At 38.7% G+C, this 21094-nt stretch overlaps 1 protein-coding gene across 1 annotated transcript in view; it reads left to right on the top strand.

Moving 5' to 3' along the window:
• The window catches only part of LOC128861380 (G-protein coupled receptor dmsr-1-like), a 145278-nt gene that overhangs the window by 115452 nt on the left and 8732 nt on the right, over positions 1-21094 (top strand). The window lies entirely within an intron of this gene.

Consider the following 21094-nt stretch of genomic DNA (forward strand, 5'->3'; position numbering starts at 1 on the left):
TTTTTTGCGCGTTTATATTAAGAATATCCTTCCGTCGCAAGGCTTGCAGGCTCTCTTTTTTTATTACATTACATATTTTATGGATTGTTGTCATCGCCTTTCGATCTATGTTTTCTACTCTAAAACTTATTTTTAACTCGCTCTTGATGAGATACGCGTCTAACCATTTCTAACCACTCGACAGCAATTACAACGTAAACAAAATTAATTACTCTCATCCAGAGTCCAAATATGGGAAAAGTATCGTCCAAAGCAAAAATGTACAATTTTCAAATATTCCTCACTTTAACCACTTGAACAACTTTGTTAATATTTAACTTATTACTACGAGCCACCCTTGCAAAAAACAACAACACAATTACTTGCAACCATCAAAGGGATGGTAATAAGAGAAAAATGGCAACAACAACAAAAGTAATGTGCTTCTCCCAGCAAAGTCATATTTTTCATTCAGAATACAGCTGCACAAATAGAAAACTTTTCTGACAAAGTTTACAACTTTATTGTAAACAAATGATTACACTTACTTACACTTGAAAATTAGTTTCATTATTGACCAACTTTTTGTTAGTGTGAGGGTTGTGCGTAAATAAATCAGAAATAAAGCCACTACTTAGCCTCCTCTAGAGAAGGAAAGTTCTGCTTAGCCAGAACCTGCATCAGCAAGTGGATCTGGTGAAAGTTGAAACGAGCGCTGTTTGGCATAGCAGCTCGATCAAAAACTTCCCGGACCAAGCACCAAGTGATGCTCTAAGTCAACTGATTTGAGTTCTGTTTTCTGTTTTTCTTGCTGGGTTGCCACATCTGTGTTTAACACTCATACCAAAATCCTATCGCCATTCCTTGGCATTCCAAAAAGTTACGCCGTTCTGAGTAAATCTACCTCGACATACCTCGACATACTTACTTCAGAAGTCATCAGCATTATCAGAGCTCATTATGAAGGTTTTGAAGGTAAAATTTTACACAACAAACAACTCTCGGGTGCTGTAGGCCCGAAATCCGGTGTGAAACAAGCTTGCCTCTTGTCGCCATTGCTATTTCTCATAGTCCTCGACGATGTGCTGAATAAAGCGCTGACGGGCAAACGCGGCGCACTCTGGTATTTCCATGAATATTCAGAAGAATTAGCGTTTGCAGATGATATTGCGCTTTTGTCCGTCACAAGGTCAGATCTGCAAACAAAGTTGAACGAGCTCAGCGTCGTTTAAGTTGGCCTTAAAATAAACGTTGGCGAGACTGAATTCATTTCAAATTGTTTCGCAAATCGAGACCTCCGGTTTACTGTGTATGGGGAAGAGCTCAATCGTAAGACGGACTTTTGCTACCTAGGAAGTAAAATCTCACCAGCAAGCGGGACGGTTGAAGACAGTGCACACCATATCAACAAATTCGTGCAGCCTTTTCAAAGCTGTACAACATAAGGGTTTCAGATGCCCTTTCAGTCAAAACTAAGCTACGAATCTTCAATTACAATGAAAAATCCGTGTTGCTATTCGGCTGCAAATCCTGGTCGCTTACATCCGTACTCATCCGAAGGCTGCAATCCTTTGCCTACGCGTGCTTACGCAAAATTTTGAGAATCTGGTGGCCTCGTGTTATTTCAAACCAGGATTTGCTTATTTCGACCAACGAACTCCCAATCGGGCGCGACATCAATGCCAGACGATTTGGCTGGATAGGCCACACTTTGCACAAAGATGCCGGCGAAGTTTGCTGGACTGCTCTGTGGTGCAATCTGTAAGATGCAAGAATCCGTAGAAGACCAAAGACCACCTGGCGACGCATAGTGGATACGGATATATAAAACTCAAACTCTACTTGGAATTCCTTAAAACAATTTGCTCACAAAACGAAATGGCTTCAATAATTTTGTTCTCGCCCTACACCCCAACAGGAGCGAAAGGAAATTGCATATGTAAAGAAAGCAACATCTTACGAGTACCATGAATGCTTCAGAAAAGATCTTGAGCCCATAAAGGATGACGAACGTAGTGGCACTCCAACGAAATGAAAACATCAATAAAGCGATAGAAAAGTTAATCATCAGAGCGCTGGCAGAGGACTTGAATATTGCTTATGGAGCCATCCAAGTCATTGTATTTAATGTCTTAGGTTTCTGCCATGTTGCTGAAAAATTGGACGCAGCAGTTGGTTGTAGCTGAATTGCATGCAAAAAGGTGGCCACGTTGATATCGCCAATGACTTGATTTCCAAAGCAATATTCATCAAACGCACTATTACTGGAGACAAGGTATGAATTTATGGGCACGACACGCAATCCAGACTTGAGGCGAATGAGTAAAGGACTCCGAAGGAACCAAAACCAAACAACCCACGTCGTTTTTAGACGAAAAAGAAAGCGAAAGTGACGCTAGCACTGGAGGAATAATAAGCAAGTCAGTTCTTTCAAAAGAAGCGCCTGGCTGTTGTTTTAGAAAAAAACATGCAAAAGTCCAGATTCTTTGAGGTTTCGTGTTTGAAGGTTGTTCAGCAACACCCTGAACTGCAGCGGGAATATTCTCAACAGAACGTCCAGTATTGGAGTGCCAGTCCTATTTCTATAGCATTCTTTTCGAACATTTCCCAGTGCCCCATACCCTCCCAGTCACACCAAACACATACCATTATGCTCTCCTTTGGTTGAAGATCCGACTTGACGGGACATGACATGGTACGGTCATGTTACTCGATGGCGGACGAGATGCTGAGAAGCCATTTGAAGGCGACTTCAACTTTCTTTGTTTTGTTTTTTTGTTGATGTCGTAACGCACCCAGGCTCCCAATTTTTTTTGGTAGGAGCCCTTCTTTAGAGTGGATGATGAGAAATCGACTGCGAATTTTAGGAAAAATAGCATGTTTGGAGACTGTAGATTGATATCTTAGTACTAAGTAGTCATTTTTACCTCTTGCCTTTATTAGTTATATAAAAATTTGTATTGTGTTAATCTTGAGATTTGGTTGAGCAATTAACAGGGTACAAAAAGCAACCCTGTCTCTTACAGAACCCACGATTCTAGATGCGGAGGATGCTGAATCTACTCTCCCCCCTTAATCCAGGGTGTCACACAGTTCCGAGCTCATTGGATTATTTACAGTCAGAGCAGTAAAACTATTCTAGCGGAGCCTCACGGATACCGTTTCACCTCCGTGAGTATCTGCGGACTTGCTCCGGCATGAGGCTCTGCCCAAGGAAACGGCTTCTTTCACCTTAACTTTACTTCTGGTCACCGGAAGGTCTCCAAATAACTACATTACAATAATCTTTAATGAACAAGAAGCCATAAGAAAAAGTGGCACTGGAGGCATGGCGAAAAATTTAAGTCCACCTTCCTGGGCACCGCTCCAAAGGGCCATTAACTCTATGAGCCAGACTCTTCAGTTGTATGCCCTTTGAGGTAAAGCCGCTAGCTGGCGAAACCTTGCAAACTAAACCTGTTGAATGGGAGTCAAACCTGATGCGGAAGACCCGCCTCGGTAGAGCCAGCTCGGGCGCCAAAGTGCCTGATTACGAATCTTTAACGCAGCGAAATGCAGCTGCCGAGGCATGCAAGTGTTTGGCGTTGTCGGTATTCCAGGGACTGACGAGCTCCGCCAACAACCTTGTTGTCCCGAAGCCTTAAAGATACAGAAGGAACAACGCATAGCTCCCAAGGTAAAGAAGAGACTGCACGCGATACCGTAAGGTGATCTCACGCCTGAAGAAAGTGCCTCCTTCAAGTGGGCCAAAGAAGTTCTTGTTATGAGCATTCAGGGAAAAGCGACAAGAAACACCTGCACTGCACTACACTAGTAGAACGGTCTTTAAGAGGCAAAGGTCACTGAACCACTCTCAGAGTGGACCAAGCGACCTTGGCATTTGGTCCACTCACAACCCCGTAAGTCGCAGTCACAGCCCTCTAAAGCCTTTGACTAAGAAACACCTGCCACTGGCAATTATCGACTAAAGATATCCAGTGCCGGATTTACAGAAAATGCCGCCCTGTGCACCATGAAGAATGCCGCCTTAATTTTTTAAATTTGTGTGTGCGTGTTTGTATTATAGTACAGAAAATAGTCGTTACACAATAAACAGAAAATGAACGTTCTGCGCTGCAGTTTGTTGACGCTAATGTGTTAAGGTAGGAGTCTGGTAACTTATTTTGAAAATTTCGAATTTCGGTTTTTTGCATATTTTGAAAGTGCGATATATTGGTAATATACTGTACAAATTTTAGACCGAAATTCGAAATATTGACGAAATTATAGCACCTACATGAGAGCGGCTCGTACTTACGCGCGCTAAGCCGCTAAAACTTTAAACGCGTTTTTCTCAAAACAACGTTTTTCCGGATGGCCGTCGTGAAAACAAATTTTCTATCTAACGGATTGAGCTGAAATTTAGATTTAATTTAATTTATTTCGTCCCTAACTTTCCATTTTTTAGTCCGATTTCCACTTCAAAAAAAAGCCATTTTCTTCGAAGTAAGAATTGTTATTATGTTATTGTTAATATGTTAAATATTTTTTGTCAAAATCATTTGATCTTACTACCCGCCAGAACGACAAACACACTGATTAATAAGCAATTTGGTTTTTCTGTTTCAGATGATCACAAGTGACGAAATCACGCCGGCCAGCCACTATAGCTCTTTTTTTTGCCGCTTGCTGCAGTGTACAAAAATAGTATCAAAACATTAAAAAAAAAAATTTTTTTTGTACACCTTCTCATACCTTTAATAACATATCAGAAAATCAAACCGATTGAATTTTATTTTCCCTTCCAAATAATGTCCCAAACATGCCCTTAAAAAACGTGTAAGTTACCAGACTACTATTCGATATGCTATCTCCACATTTGGAAACTCAGTGTATAACTCGTTCGTCCGCAGAAGTTTCAGAAGGTCAGATAGCGAGTTACGTTCTATTTTTCGTTCAGAACAGTACGCGTGAAAGTGAATCATTTCGTCAGTGAATGAAATCTCAAGGTCTGAAGTATAAGCTTTTCTCAAATATTCCGATCTTTCACGAAGCTCTTTGAAATTCAAACCTCAAAAATCAGTAATCACTGAAAATTTCTCGTATAATCTTTCATATGCTTGGCTTCTCTTTCTCAATTCTGAATCAACGTTGTCTAGTATGATATTGAAGGTATTTACTCGAAAATTATCGCTTCCTGTCAACTGAACTTCCCCATCTCTTGATTCATCAGCTTGTAACTTTCTTCTTCTTTTTCTCGAAACAGTCGTCTGATATTCTTGACTCTCTGACATGTTCAACGCTTCTTTTCCATAAACTTCAAATGGCATTCGTGTATCTGCTACTACTTTTATTAGTTCACGATAGTCATTAACTACATCAGTAATGTTGATTTCAACCTTCTGCAATCTTTTACTAACCGCGAGGAATCGTGATAGTAAAAAATGCCAAAGAATGTGCATGAATGTTATCTCAAGTCTCTCTAGTTGAATCCTCAGAACTCTAGCTTCTTGTCGCGTTATAGCATTCTCACTTACATCTTCCTTGAATAAGATCGGAGTTTGAATGATTTTGCCATAGTAGTCAAAGATAGTAGACAAAATATTTTGTTACATCAATACGGTTATCTATGTATTATTAAGAACATATGTTAATAAAAAAGCATTTGAATGCTTTTACTGTATGCACCTGCTTTCTAACCTTGTTTTAGAAGGACTGTCGGTTTTTAACAATTTAATATACAAAATCGAATGAGTGATCAATTTTTTCCTGCGCCACATTTGCGCTAACCGGACTCTCTCCAACTTCGAAATATTTTTGTTATTGCGAATAAAATCAATTTTTATGCCCTAGAGAAGTCAATGAATAAAATCGCTCTGGCGGGTATTGTGGGCCACGTATTATATAACCATAGATAACGATTATTTCTGCGTGCACGAAGGTTTCTGAAGATGGAATTGCAAACAAACTACTAATTACAACAATTATCATGAATCAACATTGTTTGATAAGTAATTCTCAAAATAACAGTTATTCTCACTCGAATTATATATATTTATAATATATGAAAAGAAGTACTTCATTTTTTCATACACACTAATGCATTCGAGAGATTTTACGTAATTTAAATAAAAATGTTATTTTATACATTAAAACCATGACGTTTTTCAATAAAAGGTGTGGTTTCCCACAATTTCCGACACTGTCGGGTAATGTGGGCCAAAACACTTTTTTTAGGAACGTATAATTAACGTTCAGAAATTAACTTTGTTAGAAACTAATTCGAGATGAGCTTCTTATTTTGTCCATAAGCGTTTTCCCTGAGGTGGCCCCTAATACCCGCCGCTCCTCGAGTATAACTTTTTTTTTTTTTTTTTTTCTTCTCCAAATTTTGCCGCCCTTGTAGAATCTGCCGCCCTGTGCGCAGGCACCGTTGGCACTTAGTGTAAATCCGCCACTGAAGATATCCCTCACGCACATATCTCCATATAAGTGGCACAAGTTTCTAATGAGTCTCTGTAGAGTCTACACTCAAAAAATTTTATTGGTAAAACTAACCGAAAAACTATGTTAAAACGGCTCCAACCTATAAATATGGGTGAAACCAACCAATAGAAAATAGTTAGCAACCCTTACTGAAGTTGTGGTTAAAAATTGTTAATTTTACCAAAAAAATTGTTGAAATTTAACAATGTGAAATTGGTTCACTTAACCACAAAAGTAGGTTCGTATGGCTCCAACCTATAAAAATTGGTAAAATTAACTTATATTAATAGTAATGCCCACCTAACCACAAAAGTTGGTAAAAACTAATGTAAAAATTGTAATATAACCACAAAAATTGTAGAATTAACTATTTTTACTGTTACATTACTATAAAAATTGTATTGTTACTGAAGTTGTGGTACATAAACAATTAAAATTGTCAAAGGACTATTTATACTGTAATCCTACAATATAAATTGTGTGATAACAATGTTAATTGTTTAGTATTACCACAATTTTAGATACAATAAAATTTTTGTAGAATAGTTATTATACAATTAGAATCTTTATAGTAACATTTCTACTCTATATCGTTTTGATTTAAACATCAACGTTGTAAAGATAAAAACAGTATTTGTATTTTATTCAGGAAAATTTTATTTGTTTTTTTTTTTAAATGGATTGTAATAAAAATAATTCACAAAAAGTAACAATGTTGGGGATTTTTTTAAGTTATCCCTAACAGTCTTTAAGATAACGTTTTAAACATAAATAAATAAGTGTACGTACAATTAAAAAAAAAAAGGTTAAATCAGAACCTTTTACAAATCTCTTCGAGCTTTTTTAATGTAGTTTTAATCACAAGTTTTCAGTTTTATAACTAAATTATAATTATTCAATAATCTCTCTCTGATACCTTTATATAAAAAAAGTACATTAGCGTCACATAAATTATAGCCAACTGCAATAATTATTGGTTGTAAGGTCTCACCGCGATCATAAAGGGAAGTCTTCAGCTTGTTTAAACAGTTTTCAACATCATTTGCCGTAACAACATGAAGAATAAAAGACATCTGCGAATCTTTGATAGTAGACCGGTAAATCTTTCTTGCGGTATTTGCTTTTCGTTTTATTGTTGGACGCAGCAAAACATGAAGCAGTAGTGCAATGATCTGTTCTGAACCTATGTATATGTTTAGAAATAGTAAAGATATGTAAATATAAATAAATATATGTTTGAGTAAATGCCTTGACAAACCTTTTTCTCGTGATTTTATTGTTTCCAATTGATGCAAGTGCGCCGGATCCGTCAACATTGTTTTTATCAGTGGGATAATTTTGAGATTAAAGGTCTTCCATTTATCGAAGATGGATGTGGAATGTGGATGCAAATAACTAAAATCGATTCGAATCTAAAAATAGATTGATACTGTTACTATATATTGTACTATGGCAATTCGTAAAATTTGGAAAACATTCAAATTTTTATATGAGTTGCCCTATTTATAATTATCATAAGCACTATTCTAAATTTTGAATGTAAATTGAAATACTTTACAGTGAGCGTGAAAAGAAACTATACACCATAAAATAGCAATTTTTATTAAAAATTAATAATTTCGCTAATTTCTAATACAAGTATTCACAAGAATACAGCAAAAAATTAAATTTAAGATTTAATTTAATGTAATTTAAATTTTAGTATAGTACGATACTAAGAAAAAATCAAGCTTATAAATTTGTATGCAAAAAAATTCTGGGGCTTAGAAAAAAGAATTGCCAAAAATCAGGTAATTGTTTTAGCGGCTTAAGTAATAGTAGGCTTTTAAGTAATAGTATCTTATTATACCAAAATTTAACAAGCTACAAAACTGCATACTCGAACTTTAACTTATATTATTTATTGTATTTATTATTATTTATTATTTACATTTTTTATTGTATTCGTGAATGAATACTTTTACTAGGAATTTGCGAACTTGTTTTGGAATAAGTAATTTTTCGTGAATATTGCAATTTTATGATGCACAATTCCTTTTGACGTTCACTGTAGATATTTGCATATGTATATACTCACAATAGAGCCGCGGTACCCATTAGGATCGTAAATAACTTTAGAAGAAGAGCTTGTTGATTGACTGCAGTTTAAATATTGTGAATTTTCCACGTCTTCCAGGAAAGTCGTGTCTACAGATATTGTATCGCAGGCTTTGACATCAGAATATCCCTTAAATAAGAAAAGTTTTATTTTGTTTACCGAATAAAATTCAAATTTTATGTTTGCACTTACATTTGCGATTTTCCATTGCTGCAGCTTGAAACGAAACTCCACTTTTTCTCCTAACCTACGTTTCCGGAATAAGTATGTCAAGTCCTGCTCTTCCAAATATCTTAGCCGTTCAAGTATTATAGATTCATCTACGATTTGTTAAAATATTACACATTTACTTAATAAGTTTATTTCATTTACAAACAGAAATCGATGCATGCAATTATTTTCACACTTTTTATATGAGCAATAAAAGCAACAACACAACCAAAGCCAAATAACGGAATGGTTGCATGACGCCGTTTCACCAGCATTTTTGTTAATTTACAAAAGTTATTTTTAATAAACCTACCTTTTAATGTTTGTAAAATGTAGCTGAATCCCCAAGAGTCTAATATAGATTCCAGTCCGTCCTTTTCTGCTGATTCCAAAATATTATTTTCCATTTTTACAACTTGCACACACAATTTACATTCAACCGGCTTGCTCAAAGTTTTCAATCAACTGATTGCAGCGAGCGTCGGCGAAGTTCCGTTACAAACAATAACAACAGCAACAACATGGTCCGCTTCTATTGCTGCAATCGTTTATTTTTTAACTGCTGTATCAATGGTTACCTTAACACAAGGAATAGTAGTGGCACAATTGCCACTGTCAAAATAACTTATTGAAATTGTTAAAAGGCATTTTCAGGGAGAAATATTTTAACTGATTGGTACTGGTATAATTAACCAAGGTTTATGGTTGATTTAGTTTTTTTTTCAAATGTACAATTTTATTGTAAAATTAACCAAATAAGATCAGTTAAATCACACTAACAAAATAACATTAGAAAAAAAAATACGATTTACGTAGGTTAATTTTACTGAACAAATAGTAAGTGAAGAAAGTAACAATTTTTGAATTGGTTAATTCTACCATATTTGTTGGTAAGAAAACAACAACAAAATGTAAGGAAAATTTTAACTTTTTCAAACAGTTAATATAACAAGCTAAAATTGTTAAAATTACAGCAACAAATTATACAGAGCGCGCACTAACCGAAAAAAAATTTTTAATTTGACCAACGTTTACAGTTAGCTGAGAATTTTTGCAACAACAATTTACATGGTAGCAAAATTAACCACGGAAATTGTTACATTTAACCAATGTTATTTTTCTGGGTGTATAAGCTAAAATTACGAGACCGATACCGGCTGGAAATAATTGAGTGTGAAGCTAGTGTCGTGCGCCGATGAGCGATGGGTCAAGCTTTAGGAAGAAGCCATCTCTTTTGAGGCGTAGCTGTGGTCGAAGGCCTTGTTGCTGTTCATAAGGCAGCCATGCTTAGTATACCTACTAGCTAAATCCTTCATCTATACCACAAGCAATATTGAAGCTTATCCAACTTGTCAACGAAGGACTATCCACCGATAACTGGAGGGCAGTCCGAGTTGGCGAGGTCAAAGAAAACCAGCGCTACGGTGGTGCTGCACTCTCAGCTCCCACGCACCAATATTTTAGTAATTTAATTTTTTAGTACGAGTGTAATAAGGTGAAAAGTTAAATCCTTTCAATTCCATGCAAAAAAAAATTTCTGTGAGGAATATTTGAAAATATATTAATTGTAATTCGTGTTTTTCCGTTCGAGATGTTTACATACGACATTTTATAATATTTTGTGCGCAGTAGCTCTGTGCTCTTTAAATATACATTTCTTCATGCCACCTACATACGAGTAAATGTGTATTTGCGAGCTTTTTTGTTTTCTTACCTTCTTCTTCTTCTTAATTGGCGCTATAACCGCTTACGCGATTTTGGCCGAGTTTAACAAAGCGCGCCAGTCGTTTCTTTCTCGTGCTAACCGGCGCCAGTTGGACACACCAAGTGAAGCCAAGTCCTTCTCCACCTGATCTTTCCAACGCAGAGGAGGCCGCCCTCTTCCTCTGCTACCACCAGCTGGTACCGCATCGAATACTTTCAAAGCCGGAGCGTTTGTATCCATTCGGACGACATGACCCAGCCAACGTAGCCGCTGGATCTTTATTCGCTGCGCTATGTCTATGTCGTCGTAAAGCTCATACAGCTCATCGTTCCATCGTCTGCGATATTCGCTGTTGCCAACGTGCAAAGGTCCAAAAATCTTACGCAGAATCTTTCTCTCGAACACTCCAAGCGTCGCTTCATCGGATGTTGTCATCGTCCAAGCTTCTGCGCCATACGTTAGGACGGGCATGATGAGAGTCTTGTAGAGTGTTAGTTTTGTTCGTCGAGAGAGGACTTTACTACTCAATTGCCTACTTAGTCCAAAGTAGCACTTGTTGGCAAGAGAGATTCTACGTTGGATTTCAAGGCTGACATTGTTATCGGTGTTAATGCTGGTTCCTAAATAGACGAAGTCTTTTACAACCTCAAAATTATAACTGTCAACAGTGACGTGGGTGCCGATACGCGAGTGCGCCGACTGTTTGTTTGAAGACAGGAGGTACTTCGTTTTGTCCTCGTTCATCACCAGACCCATTCGCTTTGCCTCTTTATCCAGTTTGGAGAAGGCAGAACTAACAGCGCGGTTGTTAAGGCCGATGATGTCAATATCATCGGCATACGCCAGCAATTGTACGCTCTTATAAAAAATTGTGCCTGAGCGATTAAGTTCTGCGGCTCGCACGATGCTCTCCAACATCAGGTTAAAGAAGTCACACGATAGGGAGTCACCCTGTCTGAAACCTCGTTTGGTATCAAACGGCTCGGAGAGGTCCTTTCCAATTCTGACGGCGCTGTTGGTGTTGAGCAACGTCATCTTAGATAGCCGTATTAGTTTTGCGGGGATACCAAATTCAGACATCGCGGCATACAGGTAACTCCTTTCCGTACTGTCGAATGCAGCTTTGAAGTCGACGAAAAGATGGTGTGTGTCGATTCTCCTTTCATGGGTCTTTTCCAAGATTTGGCGTATTGAGAATATTTGGTCGATGGTAGACTTTCCAGGTCTGAAGCCACACTGATAAGGTCCAATCAGTTGGTTGACGGTGGGCTTCAGCCTTTCACACAATACGCTCGCTAGAACCTTCTTACCTAGAAATCTTTATTTGCTCATGCAAATGGTGTATTCATGCGCCCGTATATGTTTGTATAAACACCGTAGGGGAAAACTAAACCACGCAGCAAGCATTCCATTTCACAAATTGGTATTTGTTGAAAGAAATCGCACTAATTCTAGAGTGTCCAGAATTGTACCACTTGAAATATGACCAATTAAATCTGTACGCTAAGCGTATAAATATTCTTCGAAGGTACTGTTGTTATGTCTTTAAACAGCAATAAATATAACCCAAAAAATTAATATTTATAAACTTATATGTAAATAGAAATCCTATGGATATTACATCCCTATGGCAATTTAACCTTTTCTGAACAAAATGTTCGAGCGGATAATGCTTTCTCAGATAAACTCTTTCTTGAGACGCAATGCTTTGGCTAGTCCATACCAATCTGGTTTTCGGTAAAAAAGGAGCTGCACTACATTGAAAACGTTGAACACTTCTTCATAAAGTTATTACTTCTCAGAAGCCCAAATACCTTATTGACCGACTTCAATTTGCTAAATCGTCTCTTAACCTCATCACTGATGATCATATTTCACCGGTATCATTTTCAAAGTTGCACAGTCTGATGGACCGTCAGGCCAAAACCCACTCCAAACATTGACTCTTTCTGGGTGATTTTTGCTTTTTTTTTGGTCGGGACAACTAGCAAGTACAGCTCTCAGACAACATTAAGTCTATTGTACTGCACGCAGGTTCCCTTTTTCTTTAAATCTACCCGACCTCCGTAGAAATCTGAGTAGATGTGTTGGTGCCCAGGAGCCAAGGTGGTCGCTTCTTAACACATCAATGCCAAAGACTTGGAGCCTGCTTCGAGTGAAGGCCGGGTAGGTGCACAGAAAGTGGTCCGCCTTCTCATTCTCCTCTCCATATGCGCTGTCTTCCTTTCCAGAGTGCACTGTCTGAGATGCCTACCTTTTCCATGTGCGTCGCCCATAACGGCAAAACGGGCTCCGACCAAAGAAGTTGGCCTCGGAGTCCAACCCAGCTAAAGAGTCAGAGATCTCGTTACCCGCGATACCCACGTGCACCGGGACCCATGTTGGCATCAGGATATTATGTCTACCGACATAGTGCAGCCTGGATTTACAGGATTTACGACTACCCTTGAAGTGGTTGGAGGGCGGTCTAAGGCCATGATCGCAGGTTGGCTCTCGCTGCAGAAACATAGACATCTGCCTCTCCATCTGTTTTCCACAACAAAGTTCAGCGCTTCTTGAACAGCATATAAGTACGATTCTGATGCTATGAAGTTAAGTGGTATGTAGAGAATCATTGAACCCAAGTCCGTGCCTTTTCTGTTGTCCAATGCTAGACAGGAGTCGTACCAATTCCCATTGTGCGTCAGCCTGCATATCGCCTTCAAGGACTCTCTTTGGTTGAAAGTATCAAGTGGTGGTAGACTAACCAGAGCATCGAATGCCGAGCGTGCGTTGTAGTATAAGATCTTCTTGACATCCCACTAGAAAAAGTTTACTCATCCAGACCAGTGATGCAGAGGTGATGTACCATACGTCTTATAATAGCTGTGTGGATCCCTATGATCTTGCTAGGAGAAAGACCTCACGTTTTCCCAAAGAAACCCTTGCACTGCCAGAAGGCTGTCAGCGCTCTAAATGCTTTTGCTTCAACATGTGACTTCCAAAGGAGTTTTCAATCGAGGATTACTCCAAGATTTAATTTAATTTCTTTTTAGCTTGGGTTGGTTGATTGCTTTAAGGGATTGCGCAGCTCCAGCTCTTGAGAGCTCATCAGCTTTGCAGTTACCTTCGAATCCACTGTGACCCGGTATCCAGATAACTAGAACAGAATTCTGAACACTTATCTCGTTAAGAGATAAGGGACAGGATCGAACCACATCTGAGTGGGTATAAGAGGAGCTGAGTGCTCGAACGGCCGCTTTAGTGTCAGTGAAAAAGCGGATATCCTCCAGTGATATTCTCTTTTCTAAGATAGTTTTCACATCATACCAGATAGCGCATACTTCCGCTTGGAATACACTACAGTAGTCGGGTAATCTGAATGATAGATTGATGTGAGGGGAATTGGAAAAGATTCCAAATCCCACTTTACCGTCTTATTTTGGACCATCTGTATATATAATCAGAGGGCCATCGATTTCGGTAAGATTTGCCTTCCATTCTTCCCTAGTTGGGAGTGAACAGGAGAATAGCAAGGGTGGTGATGGAAGACCTGCATGATAGTCTATGTCGGAAGAGATAACAGTGTTCCTGTTCAGTATGGCCGAATGGCCAAGATACTTATTCCATTTCGATATAGCATTCATGCGTGTCGCTGCTTCGGAGGGAACAAGTGAAGCAACGTATTTAGAGCCTAAGTAGGTGCTGTACTTAAGCATCCTGTTATCAGGAGGCAGGCTGTTCTTTGGACTCGATCAATTGTGGCTACTCTACACCGGTTTTCGAGTGCTGTCCACCATACAACCACACCGTAGAGGAGTATCGGTTTGAGGATCGAGGTATATATCCAATAAATGATCCGAGGTGAAAAACCCCAGGTTTTGCCTATAGCTCTCTTACAAGTATAAAGAGCTATGAAAGCTTTTTCTACATCTGTTTTCGATGTTCAATTTCCAACTCAACTTCCTAGCCTTCCTAGCTTCTAGATACTTAGCTGAATCTGATAGAAGTAATGATTCCCCTTTTAAAGTTATGGTTTGCAGTGGAGGAGATTGTTGTTTCCTATTGAAGAGAACAAGATCTGTCTTTTTAGTCTTTAGTCAGAACGTGTACATCAACCTTCCCTCTTCTGGTAAAAAGTAGAATACCAGCCCTGGTTGGGTTTGCCGATAGTCTATTAGCACATCACATAGTGTCCGTCATATCCAGAGTTTTCTGCACTTTTCTCTTTTTGGGGCATAGTTTTTTTCTTAAATAAAATGTAAATTTTCAGAACACCAAATGTGGCAAATTTACGCAAAATGCAAGGTTTTGGTTTTTTATTTTTTAAACCTAAAGTCTTTGGAAGTAAGAAGATCAGTCCTCTCACTTTAATTTCCTAATAGCATCAACTCATTTATGAATGAATGAATTAATTTTTAGAATGAATAAATTTTAGTTCAGTTCAGTGTAATCTTCGTAGCTCTTGACCGTTCTACCTCCTTTTGCTAGAGCTTTAAGTGAATTAATTCAATCTCGGGTTCTATCTGACTCTTTTTTTCTTCTCCGAAAGGTATATTTTTAATTACTTTATATTCGATTTATTAGGCTTTTAAATTATGTTCGATAGATGAGTGGCTTGCGTTCATAGACTAAGGAAATAAACAAATAAATAAATAAAAAATAATAAAATAAAGAAATTCACTTCCTGCAGAACGACCATTTTCACAAAACGTGTGGATGACTTTTGCGCGTTGTTCTACTGAGTATCACCTCATGACTAAATTTGCCAAAGCCTGTAGTACAAATTGTCTGCATAAAAAATAAAAAATAAAATAAAAATAAAGTATACCACAGATACTTGCGGTCAGAGATCTGCCCCCACTTGATTCATTCTATACCTGAAATCATAATAAAATATTTTTGAAGATTTCGTTCATTAGTTTTTATTAACTTTTTCACACACCCATAACTAATCAGACTAAAATTTTTGTGTCTGTTATGGACTAGTTCAATGAGTGGTATAAAACTGATGCGTCCTGTTGAAATTCTCACTTGCCGTCATGGGGAAAATACAGGAGACGGGCTAATTCAGTCGCAAACCGAACTGGCAGTCAGGTAGTTCAGAACGAGTAGACCTGATCTGCATATGTATATGTAAATAGAAAGCAACGTGCGGGCATAATTTAAATAAATGGCGGCAAATGAGATACTTCACGAAACCTTATAAATAATGGCAAACGTGCAACGTACACAGCTAAGCAAAGTTGGTGCGGTGATATTCGTAATGTACACTAATGGATATAAATGCTAAATAATGAATGCGTTTCTCACACCACCAACCTTAAGCGGGCAGAGTGGAGTATTTTTTCAATGGGAATTTTCGCTTTATTCAATTGAAAGCTTTAATATGAATTTAATAAAACTGAAGCTTAAAACTGAACTGAAATAAAATAACGAGCTCAATATTAGCGATTTAATAACTAATATGCGGATGCAATTCCTTGGATCCTGCCCCAGTATCAGTATTGGAGCTGATTCTTGAATATTCAACCTGAATCTCAGCGCATGCATTATTGCAGACTATCTTCAATAGGAGTAGTTTAAGTTTGCTTAAGTTAAATGGTTGCCAGAGAGAAGGCACATCTGGACAAATTCGTCTTTTGTGATATTTTCGCAGAGGAAATAAGGAAGAGGTAACGGGTAGGTGGAATTCAAAAGCTGAAGCTCAACAAAGCTGCGGGCGAAGATGGCATGCAGCCTGAACTAATTATTGCCGACCCGCAAATATCAGCGGAAATTCTTCATTCCCACATCACCTTCGTCTGAACAAAAGGCATAATCCTGAAGCTGCTCAAGAAAGGCGACCTGCGTGACTGCGGTAACTGGCGAAGAATAACCCTTTAACATCATATACAAAATTGTAGCCTCAACCGTACAAACAAGGCTCAAAGATATCGTCCTCTACGAGAAGTCCGAACTGGCAGTGTTTCACAAAGGCGATATCAGCGATCTATTCACACCCCACGCAGGCGTAAGGCATGTCACCCCATCTCTTCGCCCACATCCTTGACTAAGCCATAAGCCAACTGACCCTGCACAAAAAAGGCATCATATGGAGTTTGATTAGGCACCTTGAGGACCTGGACTTCACAAACTCTCTGACAAGCAAGCGAAGGCGGACAAACTAGTCGCGCTGGCACGTATTGCCGTACTGGAGGCCAGCATCGCCAAGACCAAGGCCATGAGAGTTAACCACAATAACGCAAGGCAGATATTGGTTGACGGATGCCCGGTGGAATTCGTCGAAAGCTTCTTGTACATCGGCTGCATCATCACGGCAGATAGTGGAGCAGATGAAGATGTCAACTGCAGGCTAAACAAAGCAAGGGCGGCATTCGGTCGAATGCGTACAGTATGGGGGAGTTTGGAAATCTCTAGGTGCACTGAAGTACGATTTTTCAGCTCATGCGTAAAGTCCGTATTGTTGTACGGAAGCGAAACATGGCTGGTCTCTAACAGCATCACACAGAGGCTACAATTCTTCATCAACAAATGCCTCCGCATCATCTGTAGGAAATTCTGGCCAAACACCATCAGTAACGGCGCGTTGTGGAGATTAATAAACGAGGAACCCATCCTTAGACAAATCAAACGCAGAAAGTGGCGATGGATAGGTCACACATTAAGAAAACCACCAGATAGCATCACGAAAATGGCACTGGACTGGAACCCGCAAGGGAGCTCAAGTCGCGGTCGACCAAAAAACACTTGGAGAAGGTGGATGCTGCGCGAACTAGCAGATGCCGACATCTCATGGGACAGTGCAAAAACCACAGCACAAAAGTGTGTACGATGGAAGAGTCTTGTCGAAGCTCTATGCTCCCCTGAGGAGTTAACAAGGAAAAAAAACGAGTAGGACCGAAATACCAATAGGACGATGACTGAGTTAGAGTTGTGTTAACCGCTTGATGCGATTCACGAGGAGGTTAATATAAAGGCCCACACATAAGCAAACAAATAAGAGCCAAGATGTCTAGATCTTAGCCCCGCGTAAGCAGGATAGTCTTTAGTGAATAGACGCAAAGTTTTGTTTCACCACGACAATGCAAGACCTCATACCGCAAGGCAAACATTAGGCAAGTTGAACGAGCTCGGATGGAAGCTAATGCCGCATCCACCATACTTTCCGGATCACCGTTTCCATATGAGTAACAAGAACTACTCCTCAAAAGAAGCTATAAAAAGGGACATCGAAGCGTATTTTGGCTCCAAGGCAAACAATTTTTTGAGCAGGGAATTAAAAATTTGCCTAAACGTTGGGAAGACATTGTAGATAATGAAGGAACATATATTATTGATTAATAAATACTTTAAACATCTTTTTTATTAATTTTAAAACCACCTTTAAAACACGGACGAAATTATGGACTGACCTGATAATATTGCTTGGTATACTAAGAATTATCGATCACTATTAAACTTAAGTGTACAATACATATTTAATTTGTCTTTTTTTGATTTAATACAGGGATATTCATAAAAAGTTTTGTGAGGTGCCACATTTCCTACTTCAGTGGCTGCACTTCCTTTACGGCCAGTAAAATTAGGAATATATTTAATTCGACAACAACAATAATTTGCAGTTTTGTAGCCTGAAGTCGGGATGTCGTTAAAATAATTTTGCTCATAGGAATTTGTGTATTTTAGCATTTGACGACTGCTGCCTGTCGCCAATCTGTTTACACTATTAGTCGGAGTATTTCAATTGGACGCGTTCGAGAGGATTAATATAAAATTTTGTTGTGCGCACAAATAATACGCTTTACTAAAGCACATTAACATTTACATATTAATTACATATTTCAGTAGTGCAAAATATTAGTATTCCACCACAAACAGAATTTGCGATTTTCACTAACTAATATACAAATTGGATTTTACAGTTTCAATGTGATTTCGACATAAACACTTCGTGGCCTCCAGTTAAGGCAAGCGTGCGGTATTAAACTAACCAAATTTTATTTATTCGATTATTTATGAATATTAAAAATTCTAAACCGTATACCATACACACATATATGCATTCTGTACATACTTGCATCTCACATAAATATTCACGAAAATAATTTGGCAATTCCACACATCCGTTCCAACCCACGCCATAAACAAAAGCTGACAGAAATGAGGCTGTAGGAAAAGTAAATTGTCAGCTTGTTTGAAATTCGTTTACTGAAAATGTTTACACGCAAATATATACAACTAGATAACGGGTGTTCTTTTAAGAGTTTGAGAACGTAAAATGCTAATATAAATACAAAATAGAAAAATTCTTGGAATGAACTATTTTTATTATAATCTACTAAATGGGTAAGGTTAACCAGGTTACTTGCCTAACACGCGACACTCGGTGGCCCTTGGGCCCATTGCGATACTTGCTTTTGATTTCCGTCCCCGAACTAAGTTGCTTGAACCACTTAGATTCCTTTAAGAAGGTAACTCTTCCCTCCAGTGAAATTCGCAGAGGAGGTTTTGTACCCACTCAATTTATTCCGCATCTCCACAACTCCTGCAGACGTAGCGTGCAGTTAATTTGTTAAATCGAAGCAGACATTTTGTCCTTTTAAGGTTCAGTTTTGGCCAGAGCGGTTTGAAGCCCCTGCAGTTAGTAGACAGAGATCACCATCTATTGGTTTCCGTGATTACGCTCAAGTCAATCCCAGTGTAAAGTTCATTTCGCGGAATGCTAGTGTCCTCTACCATTCGCTGAAGGTCAAGCTGATAGCCTTTCCTTGCACACTCATCCGCTCTTTCATTTTCCTCCACTCCAGAGTGGTCGAGGACCCAACAAAGTGTGGTGTTGTGTCTTCTTTAACACATCTTGAATTGATGCGCGTTTGCCGGAGGTAAGTCCATTAGTCTTATCGTTTTTGCTGCTTTGCCTATAACGTAGATCTCAGCTTGATCTGGGAGTCTAAAAGAGCAATTTAAGAGTGATTGTTCCGAGTGCACTCCCGATCCAGTGTCATTGTCTGTCTTTGAGCCGTCAGTGCAAATATGGTGACCACTACCGTCTGACTTGTCTAGTCTACCAATCTTTTCTGTCGGGTATCCATATTTGATATAGTCTTTGTTCAAATCTATCTTGGGAACCAGGTAGTCTGTTTTCGATGCGTCTTGCAAGTGTTCCACAGATAGCAGAACTGATGCATGACCGGGCGTGTTTTGCTTTAGCAAGTCTGCTGATTTAATTCTGAAAGCAAATTTGGCCGCTATCGCTTTAACATATCATTTCAATGGGATAGGATCACTTCCAGCGCAGCCTGAGATAACGATCGCAGCACACCTGTTATTCGTAAACAAGCTAATCGTTGAACTTTTATGAGATTCTTTATGTTGGATTGCAACTGAACAGTTCTGAACAGAACTAGTTCGGTCTTGGCTGGATTAACCATTAGACTTTGAGAGCTCCTTTAACGCTGATTGCATGAGTCCGCAGATAGACTGGAGAAACATCCCTACCATCAGAATGACTACTACATCGTCTGCATAAGCAACTATCTGGATCCTCTTCTTGCTCATGTTTGTGAGCAATTCATGTAAGACTAGGTTTCACAGTAATAGCGAGATAAACCCGAGATAACCCAGCTTCCCTGCATTAAGAATAAAGACCAATCTAAGCTTTCTCTTTGAGTTTGGGTTATACCCTGAAGATAGAGATTCCCTGAAGATCTTAGCTAATTGTCCATCTGATTAGTCCAATAAATCGATTGTGGAAATGAACCACAAATGTCATTGATGTTTAGCTGATTAATTTTTGCAAAAAAAAAAAAACAGTCAACATGGCTCGATGGCGCTCACCATTCCTCATTGCGAAAGACATAAAGACATCAGAATTCGCTTTAGAGGTATGGTTCTTTCGGCAAAGTTTCTTATTTTGATCCCTAGAATATGATTTTCATAGAGCAATGGGCGATTTTTTTGCCTCCCCACAAATCGCCCCGGCTTGGTACGTAGGCATACGTCTGGCCACACTTTGGATATGAATTCAACATATTTCTATTATAGCAAACGATTTTTGCTTCAAAGTAGCCTCCTAAAATTAAAGTTTGTATCGATTGATGGATATAACTTTTTAAAAGGGGTCTTAAAACAGGACGAAAAAAGGTCATATCTGGATGTTCAATAGCAGGTTTTAAAAAACGCGTCCAAAGGGGGGGTTAAAACATATGAGGAGGGTTCAATAAAGTACCGGTGTTAGAAATGAAGACACCATTTTTTTCAAATATTATTTTTTTTTTCAACATAGTCCTCTTTGACCGCGTCTCCTTCGATTTTTTATGAAAGCGGTTCAATAGCTCACTGTAGTATTTTCCAGTAATCGTTCTTCCTTTTTTTTAAATTCATGAGGATTATGGCGTTCGCATCCCAAAATATCGACGCCATCATCTTTCCGGTCGATGGGACTGTCTTCACTTACTTTGGAGCAGCTTCACCGAGAAAAATCCATTTTTTTGATTGTTGCTTAGTTTCTGGTGTACAATGATGAATCCAGGTTTCGTCAACGGTGACAACTCGACACAAAAATTCCTTCGGATCTCACTTAAATCGCTCCAAACACTGTTTCGAAGTTAACAGTCGCAGCCGCTTCTTCTCCACCGTGAGCAATCGCGACACCC

This window comes from Anastrepha ludens, chromosome 4 (assembly GCF_028408465.1).
Source record: "Anastrepha ludens isolate Willacy chromosome 4, idAnaLude1.1, whole genome shotgun sequence".
NCBI classification, from domain to species: domain Eukaryota; kingdom Metazoa; phylum Arthropoda; class Insecta; order Diptera; family Tephritidae; genus Anastrepha; species Anastrepha ludens.